The following is an 11,550-nucleotide window of genomic DNA, read 5'->3' on the forward strand; positions in this document are numbered from 1 at the left end:
CAACGATCGGCGTGTTCTGCAGTCAGTAGAAGGGAGCTTAGACTTAGGTGGAGCCCTGTTGTTAGACCAGATGCATGGGATAGCAGCAGGCATTGAACAGTGAATGTTCAGGGATCTTCTGGATGAGCGGTGTATATATCGTGGACGACGTGCAATTCCAAGCATCTGACAGTACTCATATGTTGCAGAATCAAGGCGCAGATGGCAGTTTAAAGCCCTGAGTTGAGATGGTATCCAATTTCCATTTCGGTTTTGTCAACAAAAGTGAACAAAATAAAAGCAGAATGAGCGCTAATGCCCAAGGCATATTTACGCTGATAGATATAATGTGGGCCACCAGCGATACAACGTTAGCCAGAGCCCGACCATCACATCATCAATATACAGCTCACAAAAAGGAAGGCAACCCATCCAAACAGTAAACAGTAAACGATCAGCGCAACTGACGCAGAGAGCGTTAACTCACCCATCAGCCGAGCCGAAAGCGGTGGCAGACAATGCGGGGAGAGAGCTCGCAGCAGGCCGATGGCCGAACAAGCATCAGGCAGCACAAAATTGGAACATCAAAATATCATGATCCAAGAGAGTCCAAAACAGAAAACGTTGGGGAATCAAAAAACGAAATAATCCAAACAAGTCACAAACAAAACAGACAGAACAAATGATAGTCCAGGTGCATAGTGGCAGCCAAACGTGCACAGCGTTCTTGCACCGGACGAGGTATCGTTCGTTAATGGACAGGAATATCTTACTATTGCATAATATAATATGCAATAATATTATACAATCTAAATATTATACCAATAAATATTTTATATCATATTTTTTATGAGTTCCAAAAACAACAATGTAAATGTAAAATTGACCACAAAGAGAGACATATTTTACAGGGACTAAAAACAAAATGTTTTTCATTTCGATGTGTTCTGAGCAAAAGCAGTATTTTGTCGTTCCAGTCCAGAAGTTCTGCAGCCTCCTTTCCGAAAGGTTACCAGTTAGAACAAAATAAAAGAACAGTTAATAAAGTTATTTTTTTTAAATGACAGTACTCAGTACGCTAAGGGGTGGGTGAAATATAAATTGCTGTGTTGTCGGATCTTGCAAGAGAAACAAGCAACATGGTCTGGAAAAACAAGCCCAAAATAAGACAGTTGCCTCTCCAAAATAAGCAAAAATTAGCATTTGTTTTTTCCCTGTGTGGTGGATTTATCAGCATAGCAATCATAACAGCATACAGTTATAGTAATTAACAGTTAAGTATAATTTTATTTACAGATCTGTTTCTCGTCCGTACACATTTCTGGCGATGAAGCAACCTTATTACATTCATTTGGCTTTATGAGCGCTAAATATGCTTTTCATGTGGGACACGGATGTTCGCGGGGTCTTTGAAGCTAAATTGTGCTCTACTATCTGTGCAGCATGCGCACACGTCAACAGGACTTCTCACGAAATGCTGACTCCATTGACAGGATCCATGCAAGCGCATCATGAATACGCACTACTTAAAATGTGAGCTCTCGTGACAAATGCAGAGCAGCTCACATGCGCTATTAATTCGGGCTTCTATTGATATAGTTGCGCATGCGACCCATTTGAATTTTACATGAGAATTTGCTATTTAAAAGTACCATGGAGCAATTCAACCATCATGTGAAACGTCTTGACAACACCGACATTCTGAACAGCACTAATGAGGGAAAGAGAAACATCTGCTCAGCTCCAGCATCAGTTATAAGACTTTACACATCTACACATCAACACCCTTACTAACATTTATCCCAGTTATCTGTAATAGAATTTTTCATTACAACTGTGGAAGTTGTCGCCAAGAAAACCACGGATAGCACGGATAGTTGGAAACAAGTCATGGGTATGTAAGTATTTAGAATTTTGAAAATTAGCTGTCATCAAACGAGTGATGATCACTTGTGTGCGACTTTTTTTTAAATATTATTTATCTGTATAATTTTTTCAACATCTGAAGTACCTTATTTTGTTGTGGGTGTCCCAATGTGTATACAGAGAGCTGAATAAAATTATCATATATTTTGGTTGCATTTGAGGGCAAAGAAAAAGTAACTGATTGTGTAAAATAGGCACATAATATCAGAAAATATGGATTGCAGGCTCCTGAATTGAATTGTATTACGGCAGACTTTGAAGTATCTGCAAATATCGGATCACAGGCCAAGAGAATTGATTCAACATCATATCGTGATGAAACATCCGATTATACCCCTAATATCCCGTGGTCATGGAAAAGATGTTATTGTGTTTCAGAAGGGGCAAATTATTGGCCTGCATCAAGCAAAGAAAACAATAAATTGATTGCTGAAATCACTGCTGAATTAAGAACTGTCCAACGCATTATTAAAACCTGGAAGGACAGTGGTGAACCGTCAGCTTCATGGAAGAAATGTGGTTGGAAAGTAAGTAAGAGCATTTCCACACTCACAATGTGATGAGAAAGCTACTTGTTAGTGAAGCTAATCGGAAAAAATGACTTCAGACTTCAGGAGCATAAAGATTGGACTGTGGAGCAATGGAAACCTTTTCCAAAGTGATGGGCGCGTCAGGGTAAGAAGGGAAGCGCATGAAGCGATGCACCCATCATGCATAGTGCCCACGGTACAAGCCTCTGGAGGCAGTGTTTTGATCTGGGGTTGATTCAATTGGTCAGGTCTAGGCTCAGCAACATTATGCGGCAATTAAATAAAGACAGCTGACTACCTGAATGTACTGAATGACCAGGTTATCCCATCAATGGATTTTTTCTTCCCTGATGGCACAAGCATATTCCAGGATGACAATGCCAAAATTCATCGGGCTCAAACTGTGAAAGAGTGGTTCAGGGAGCATGAGGAATAATTTTCACATGAATTGGCCACCACAGAGTCCTGACCTTAACCCCATTGAAAGTTTTTGGGATGTGCTGGTGAAGACTTTACAGAGTGGTTCGACTTTCCCATCATCAATACAAAAGATCTTACAAAAAAAAAAAAAAAAATGTACTGTACGTAACTGGTCGTAAATAAATGTTGAGACGTTGCATAAGGTTGAAACAATGCCATGATGAATGCACGTCATAATCAAAGCTAGAGGCGGTCCAACTAAATATTAGAGAATGCAATTGTTTTTTTGTTTTTTTTGGCCAAGCATTGTATCACTTCTGAAAAAATGGATTAAAACACTGGAGTCGTATGGACTACTTTTATGATGCCTTAATTGGAGCATCAAAATCTGGACCTACAGAGCTGAAATATTCTTCTAAAAATCATAATTTGTACCAGTTCTGGGTCAGTTCAATCAATTCTGAGTTTGAACATTACAGTTTTCTTTCTGGCATTTGATCGGTATCTCACAATAAGAAAACACCTCTGGCTTGTTCGATCCTGGAAGCACCAAAGACACCTCTACTGATAGACCAGTCACAGCTGTGATGAGGAAGTCCCACATCCTTTATATAAGACACTGCCATAGGTCCCTTCTTCATTCTCGTTTCTCTTCTTCATGAAGATTATTGGAAGCCATCCTTAGCATGACTCGTAAGAAGTGGCGGCTAAACTGTTAATTAGATGGGCTGTTCAGGTAGTCGCAGAGTGCGGCTGTTCTTTTTGTGAGTATATTCACTGTCAAAGTGAATACTTTTCTGCTGTGTTAACACTGTTTCTCCAGGTGGCGTAAACCAACAAGTCAAGGCGGTTTTACATTTTTCTGTAGACCAGAATTTAAAGAAGTTATAGCTTCTACCCTCTCCTGCATGTTGTGGTGGTGTGGCTGATTGGCCTCATGGAGCATCTTCTGTTTTTTTTTATTCTGTCTGTGTTTCAAGAAGTTACAAGCAAAACGTGACACTAGATATCTATTTACAGCTTATAAACTCTAAAAGCTTTTTTCTCCAGGCCATTTCTTGATATTAATTTGATGTGTGAGTGAAGTAATGTGTGTTGTTTCCTACTCACAAAATTTCCGATTGACACAATGATTTGATAGTATGTGTACAGTGAATAATAAATAAATAATAATATTTTATAAGTTGTGGAAACAGAACACTTCTAATTTGTCAGCAAATTAAAAAAGTGCCTGTAACGAGTTGGTTATATTGCCTATATGCATTGTGAAGTCTTTAAAACAACAGATTTTGTGTTATTCAGGCACGTAGTTATTAATTAATTTGATGATTTCTTATTCAGCACAGAAAGTCAAAAGTAGGCTATGCCAAAACATGTTTATGTATTATTTAAGTGACTCAAGAGCAAGCATACAGTAATTTCCTCATTTATTTTCTGTCTGCATTGCAGGCAGGCAACATGAATAATAAATAATATGTAACTAAATTTCAACATGTTCACATACTTCGATCATACTTTTGATGCTACAGTTGAATTCAGAAATTACATTGCTTTTGTTTATTTATGAAATATATAGTTAGCATTTTGGCTGTGTACTCAGAATGAAGCAGAAACACCAACACAGAACTATAAATGCAAACCAACACAGGTCAGATAAAATATCCACTCTATGTATTGTGTTGTAAGCTCATCAACAGATTAATACTCGATTGCTACCGCATTTCCGAAATCGCACACCTGCAGTGTAGAGACAGCGTTATTAATTATAATGGCAGCAGTCGCATCATTTTCAGTGATAGAAATTTAATATGTCTTTTATAGAATACTGCTATTAACTGAAGGAGCTGTCTGATTCAGGCAAAGCCAGTTTGGTTTTTGTTTAAACTAATAGACTAATCATTTTCAGAAAAATACCATGGTATTACCATTTTTGGGCATGTGGGCTACCATGATGACCATTCAAAACCATGGTGATGAGGTCAGAGTGGAAGCAGCAGAGATAAATGATAAAGTAAGGGAGCAGAGATGAGAAATTGAAAAGAGTAATGAGACAAGTAAAAGACTGTAACATAAAAAGACACTGCCATTACCAGGGGAATACCATGGTACTGAATCATTATATTCACATTTCATGATACTGTCATGGTACTCCAGGGTACTTCAAAAAACAAGGAATTATCACAGACCATGTCCAAAAAAAAAAAAGTGCAAAATATGGTGCTTTTTGTTAGAAATATAACAGAATAGGCTATTATTTTTCATAAAGGAAATAATGGGGGAAAAGTATGTTTGTAATATAAGAAAAATGCTTAAATACTCAAAAAGCAAAGAATTAGTTAAGTATAAATAAGTACTACTCTTTAAAAAAAAAAAAAGGGAAAAAAATCAGTGCCCTTTTTTATCCTTTCGCCCCTGTCCCTGCTGAGGTCTGTGCACACCACTGCAGAGAGGAGTCAGACTGAACAACGAGCATTCTAAACCCTAACCTTTTAACTAGTTTGTGAAATAACATGCTGCCCATTAAGGAATAACAATCTCATGGTCTGGTTGCCTGATGTTGTTCCTGGTGTGAGCACCCAAATAGTGTGTAAATAGTGTGGTGATACCAATTGTTTAGACAAATACCCGACCGAATGATAACTAAAGTCACTTATCTCTTTATCTGAGATGGTTCTTAGAGTCCCACTGTTGTTCCCTTGCTTGTTAAACTTGTTTTACCAACCTCCATAACATAGAAGAATTAGAAACAGAAGAAGAACAAACACAAGTTCAAAACCACAACACTGGATTTCTGGAGGGATTCTGCAATGGGGATGCATGATAAATACTTTCCTGCAACATTCAGCATTCATGAGGATGCCCACTCATCGGAGAGTTATTTTTTCGGAGAGTCATTCATTCACATTTCATTACAGGGAATTATCATTTGTGAGAATTTTTATACATATGCACAGATGTTATGAGCGAGCATCATTAGGCAGCATATATATAAAAAAATATATTTATAAAAATAAAAGTAATTATAATGATGAGCAGGCAGGAAAAAGACGAGAACAAAGACGTAGATGAAAAGAACCCAAGTGCGGTTTATTATAAACCAAAAGCAAGAATGAAAAAAAAACTCGACTTGACTAAACTAATAGACAAAGAACAATGACACAACGTTACACCAACAATACTTGACAAAGGACTTTGCACCATGGCATAGTCCGTGAACTGAGCCAGAGTCCATTGAATTCTGCCTCATGGCATCATGGAGCATAGAGGCTTATTTAACTACCACAAAAATTCCTTGAGTCCCTGACATGCATTGCTTCATTGGTCTGCGCAGTGCTGCATGAAGTCGAACACACCTAATGATTATAAACCAATGAAAACAAAATGCATGAAACATGAGGGTCACATGACAAGAAGTCACATGACAAAACAAGGAACATAACTACAACCCCAATTCCAAAAAAGTTGTGACAGTATGAAAAATACTAATAAAAACAAAAAGTAGTGATTTGTAAATTATTTCCAACTTTTGCTAAATTGAAAGCACTACAACTACACATTTTATGATGTTTTACCTTGTGAATTTTTGGGGGGGTTTTTTATGTACAGTAATTTCAAACCAGATGTTTGCAACACACTCCAAAAAAGTTGAGACGGGTAATTTAAGACTAATCACAATTTGACGAGTTAAAATAGCAAGGCAATGTGAAACAGGAGATGTTAAACAGGTGGGGGAATCATGTCATAGTATATAAGGAGCCTCCAAAAACAGTCCAGTCCTTCAAGAGCAAGGGTCATTAGATACTTGTCAATTTGCCAACAGATGCTTCAGCAAATAATCCAGCACTTTGAGAACAATGTTCCCCTAAGACTAATTGGTAGGATTTTGGGCTTTTCACCCTTTACAGTGCACAATATAGTTAAAAGATTCAAGGAATATGGTCAAATGTCAGTGCATAAAGGGTAAGACAAAAACCACTTCTGAACGTGCATGATCTCTGATCCCTCAGACATCACTGTCTTAAAAAAACATCACTCATCTGTAATGGATATCATGAACATGGGCTTGGGATTTCTTTAGTAAAACTTTGTAAGTCAACACCATTCACCACTGCATCCACAGATGCAAGTTAAGAATATACTATGCAAAGCAGAAGCCCTACATCAACACTGTCCAGAAGTACTGCAAATTTCTCTGGGCTTGGTCTCATCTTAGATGGCAAGTAGAACAGTGGAACCGTGTTTTTTGATCCGATGAGTCCACATTTCAAATAGTTTTTGAAAAACTAAAAGAGGGCCAATGAGGAAAAGGACCATTTAAGTTGTTAACAGTGTCAGGTCCAGAAGCCAGTATCTGTACGGGCCAGGGGTGTGTCAGTGCCCATGGCATGGGTAACTGGCACATCTGTGAGGGCACCATTAATGCAGACAAATATATACAAATTTTGGAGCAGAATATAGTGCCATCCAGCACCCTCTTTTCCAGGGACGTCCCGGAATGTTCAGCAGGACAACTTCAAACCACATACTGGCCGAATAAGCAAAGAGTGCGGGTACTAGATTGGCCTGCCTGCAGTTCTGACCATCTCCAATTGAGAATGTGTGGTGCATTATGAAGCGCACAATGCAGCAACAAAGACCCCGTACAATTGTGCAGCTGAAGACCTGCATAATGGATGAATGGGGGAAAATTCCACTGTTTAAACTTAACAAACTTGTGTCTTCAGTGCCTAAATGCTTAAGTGTTATTAGAAGAAATTGTGATGTTTCACAGTGGTAAATATTTGACTGTCCCTACTTTTTTGGAGTGTGTTGCAATCATCTATTCACTCTGGCTCGGCGGCGGCCTTGACGTGGCACTCTGGCTCGGCGGCGGCCATGACGTGGCACTCTGGCTCGGCGGCGGCCATGACGTGGCACTCTGGCTCGGCATCCGCCTCCCCTACAGTGAACGGGGAACCAATGAACCGTAGGGCGAGGTCGATATATTGAGCCAGGCTGAGGGAACTGCGACCACCAGGCATCAAAAAAGAAATGGACTCATTTAGTCCAAATCTAAAACAGTCTTTGAGGGCAACCTGATTAAAGTCTACCTGGCTGGCTAGACCGCAGAAGTCCTCAACATAGTCCTCCAGGGGACGATTCCCCTGACGTAGGCGCAGAAGTAAAACCGCTGGGTTCATGGTTGGTCTGGTATTCTGTAACATTGTTGGCTGCTGACAATGATGACAATGACGAAGACGATGATGAAGATGAAGAACCCAAGTGCAGTTTATTTACAATAACCCTAACTACAAAACATGAACATGGACTTGACTTGACTTGACTTGACTTGACTTGACTTGACTTGACTTGACTTGACTTGACTTGACTTGACTTGACTACAGCGTAACAAACACATTCACATTCAATACTTGATCACCAGACAATGCAAACATGAGGGCTTAAATACAAGACATGGGAGAACATAAACCAATGAACAAACAGAACTCATAACAAGCTAATTAAACAATAACCCAATGAAAACATGACACAACAACATGGAGGGAAAACAGAAATCACATGACAAGGGAAACAGGAACACATGACATGAACCAGGAACTAGAATTTCAAAATAAAAGACATGAATCAATACAATACACATGACAATATTGTTGTTGTTGTTGTTGTTTTTCAGTAGGGCTAACAAATAAAATTATGAATGTTCACAGGAAGATAATTAAATAACTAAAATCTATGAAGCAACAGTTTTCATTTATTGAAAAATGTTCACATTCTATTTTATAATACCAATTCATGAGCTAACTAAGCTATAACTTTAATGCTGTCATTAGTTTTGCATTGTTGGATCACCTTCTATGCATCAAAATGTTAAAAATACAATACAAATAATAATATCAACAATTATAATCATAATAATTCACTTTCTTCACATTAAACAATGGTGTCAAAAGTGTCCCTTAAGTCAAGCCAAGTCATTTTTATTTGTATAGCGCTTTTCACAACACACATCATTTCAAAGCAGCTTTACAGGAAATCATGCATTAAAAAAATAAATAAATAAATAAAAATGAAACAGTAATAGCTATAATGTCTTACAGTGATCATTGTGTTGTTTGATTAAATATGATTGTAAAATGTGTATATAAATTAAATAATTAAATAATAATTGTATTTAGAACCCCTGTGAGCAAGCTGAAGGCGACCGTGGCAAGGAACACAAAACTCCATAAGATGTTGGTTAATGGAGAAAAATAACCTTGGGAGAAACCAGACTCACTGTGGGGGCCAGTTCCCCTCTGGCTATCCAGTATGAATATAATGCCAATATTAGTTATTTGTGTGCAAACATGGTTTTAAAATTGTAAATTAAGTAATTGTTAAGGTCCAGTGTTTTAAAAATAAATGAAAGATTTTTTTTTAATGAACTTTAAGATTAAAGACTAATGTCTTTGAAGTCCATCCTGGATTAACTGCAGATGCATAGTCCTTTGTTAGTTGGCTGATGAAGGCTTTTGTTGGCAATTAAATTATAGTCTATGTATTCCATTTCAAGAGTGTAGTCCATCAATAGACTAAGGTGATGCAGGCAGAGATAAATGAGGTGCATCGCAGTTCAACCTGCAGGTCATTTTGGTGAGGTTCAGTGGGGTCCATCTTAAATCCAAGGTTCAGGCTGTGGCATATGAAGTATCCCTTATGTCTTACAGTTGGAGTTGGCATCAGTTCATCCTTTGAAGTAAAAAAACTGAAGTTATGTCTGTCTAGCACTGGCTGCAGTTTGTCGTCATCTCTCAGAAACATGTAGCAGTGGAGTCTGACACTAAGCAGGAAAGGAGATGGATCTGGCAGGCTCTGGTAACCTTGGGATTCAAAGAACATGAGACATGGAAACAAATAGAATAAAATAAGCACAGTCACGTTGAACTCAGAAAGGCATTCTTTGCAGAGAGCCAAATCCAAGTCAACCTTGGAAAAAGACTGCAAACAAGCAATATAAAGTTGTGTTTACTCGTAACGGTGATAGGAGCAGCATTGGTGTGGGACTGAGACAAAAAGCTTGACAAAAAGCATACTGAATCAATGTGTGAGTTTTTCAATTCATAAAACTATAAAGTTTTACCATACGTCTAAACGCCTAATTCAACATTTCTATTTGACCTCTCTTGCCCACATTTATGTTCAATAGGTCGACCATTCTGTTATTTGTTTGCATTTAACTTCATATTAGTTTATAACATTCATATTTTATTAATATTATATAATAGCCTATATACAGTGCATTCTGAAAGTATTCAGACTCTTTCATTTTTATTTCACATTTTGTTATGTTGCATCCTAATGCTAAAATGCTTTAAATTATTTATTTTTTCACATCAATCTACGCTCCATACCCCATAATGACAAAGCAGAAACCAGATTTTTGATAACTTTGCAAATGTATTAAAAATAAAAAACTGAAATATCACATTGATATAAGTATTCAGACCCTTAACTCAGTACTCAATTGAAGTACCTTTGACAGCGATTACAGCCTCTTGGGTATGATGCGACAAGCTTTGCACACCTGGATTTGGGGATTTTCTGCCATTTTTCTCTGCAGATCCTCTCAAGCTCTGTCAGGTTGGATGGGGACCGTCGGTGGACAGCTATTTTCAGGTCTCTCCAGAGATGTTTGATTGGGTTCAAGTCCGGGCTCTGGCTAGGCCACTCAAGGACATTCACAGAGTTGTCCCTAAGCCACTCTTGTGTTGTCTTGGCTGTGTGCTTAAGGTCATTGTCCTGTTGGAAGGTGAACCTTGGGCCCAGTCTGAGGTCCTGAGCACTCTGGACCAGGTTTTCATTAAGGATATCTCTGTATTTTGCTGTGTTCAGCTTTCCTTCAACCCTGACCAGTCCCCCAGTCCCTGCCGCTGAAAAACACCACTACAGCATGATGCTACCACAAGCATGGTTCACCGGTGGGACGTTTTTGTGCAGGTGATGAGTAGTGCCTGGTGTCCTCCAGACATGACACTTGGAATTGAGGCCAAACAGTTCCATCTTCATTTCATCAGACCAGAGAATCTTATTTCTCACAGTCTGAGAGTTCTTTAGGTGCTTTATTTGTGTCTTGCTCTGAGGAGAGGCTTTTGTCTGGCCACTCTGTCATAAAGCTCAGATCGGTGAAGTGTTGCAGTGATGGTTGTCCTTCTGCAAGTTTCTCACATCCCCACACACTCAACCAGAGTGACTATCGGGTTCTTGGTCACCTCTCTTATCAAGGCCCTTCTTTCCCGATTGCTCAGTTTGGCCGGGCGGCCAGCTCTAGGAAGAGTCCTGGTTGTTCCAAACATCTTCCATTTAAAAATTATGGAGGCCACTGTGCTCTTGGGAACTGTTGCTCTGATTTGCATTTTCAGCTGTGAGACTGTAACGATGAAGCAGGCAGATGCAAGACGAAGAAGATGATGATGAAATGTACAACCCAAGTGCAGGTATTTTACAAGGTGGAATCCAAGACGTGACTTAACATGAACTTGACTATGAAATAAATAAACCATGAACTAGAACAAGAATAAACCATGAAATGCAATGTTACCACACACACAATACCTGACAAAGAACAAAGGCAAACAAGAGGGTTTAAATACACAGACTGGGGTAACAAGATAACAAGATAACCAATAACAAGACTGAACTAATAAACAAGATAACA

The sequence above is a fragment of the Myxocyprinus asiaticus genome, chromosome 44 (genome assembly GCF_019703515.2).
Source record: "Myxocyprinus asiaticus isolate MX2 ecotype Aquarium Trade chromosome 44, UBuf_Myxa_2, whole genome shotgun sequence".
Taxonomy (NCBI): Eukaryota; Metazoa; Chordata; class Actinopteri; order Cypriniformes; family Catostomidae; genus Myxocyprinus; species Myxocyprinus asiaticus.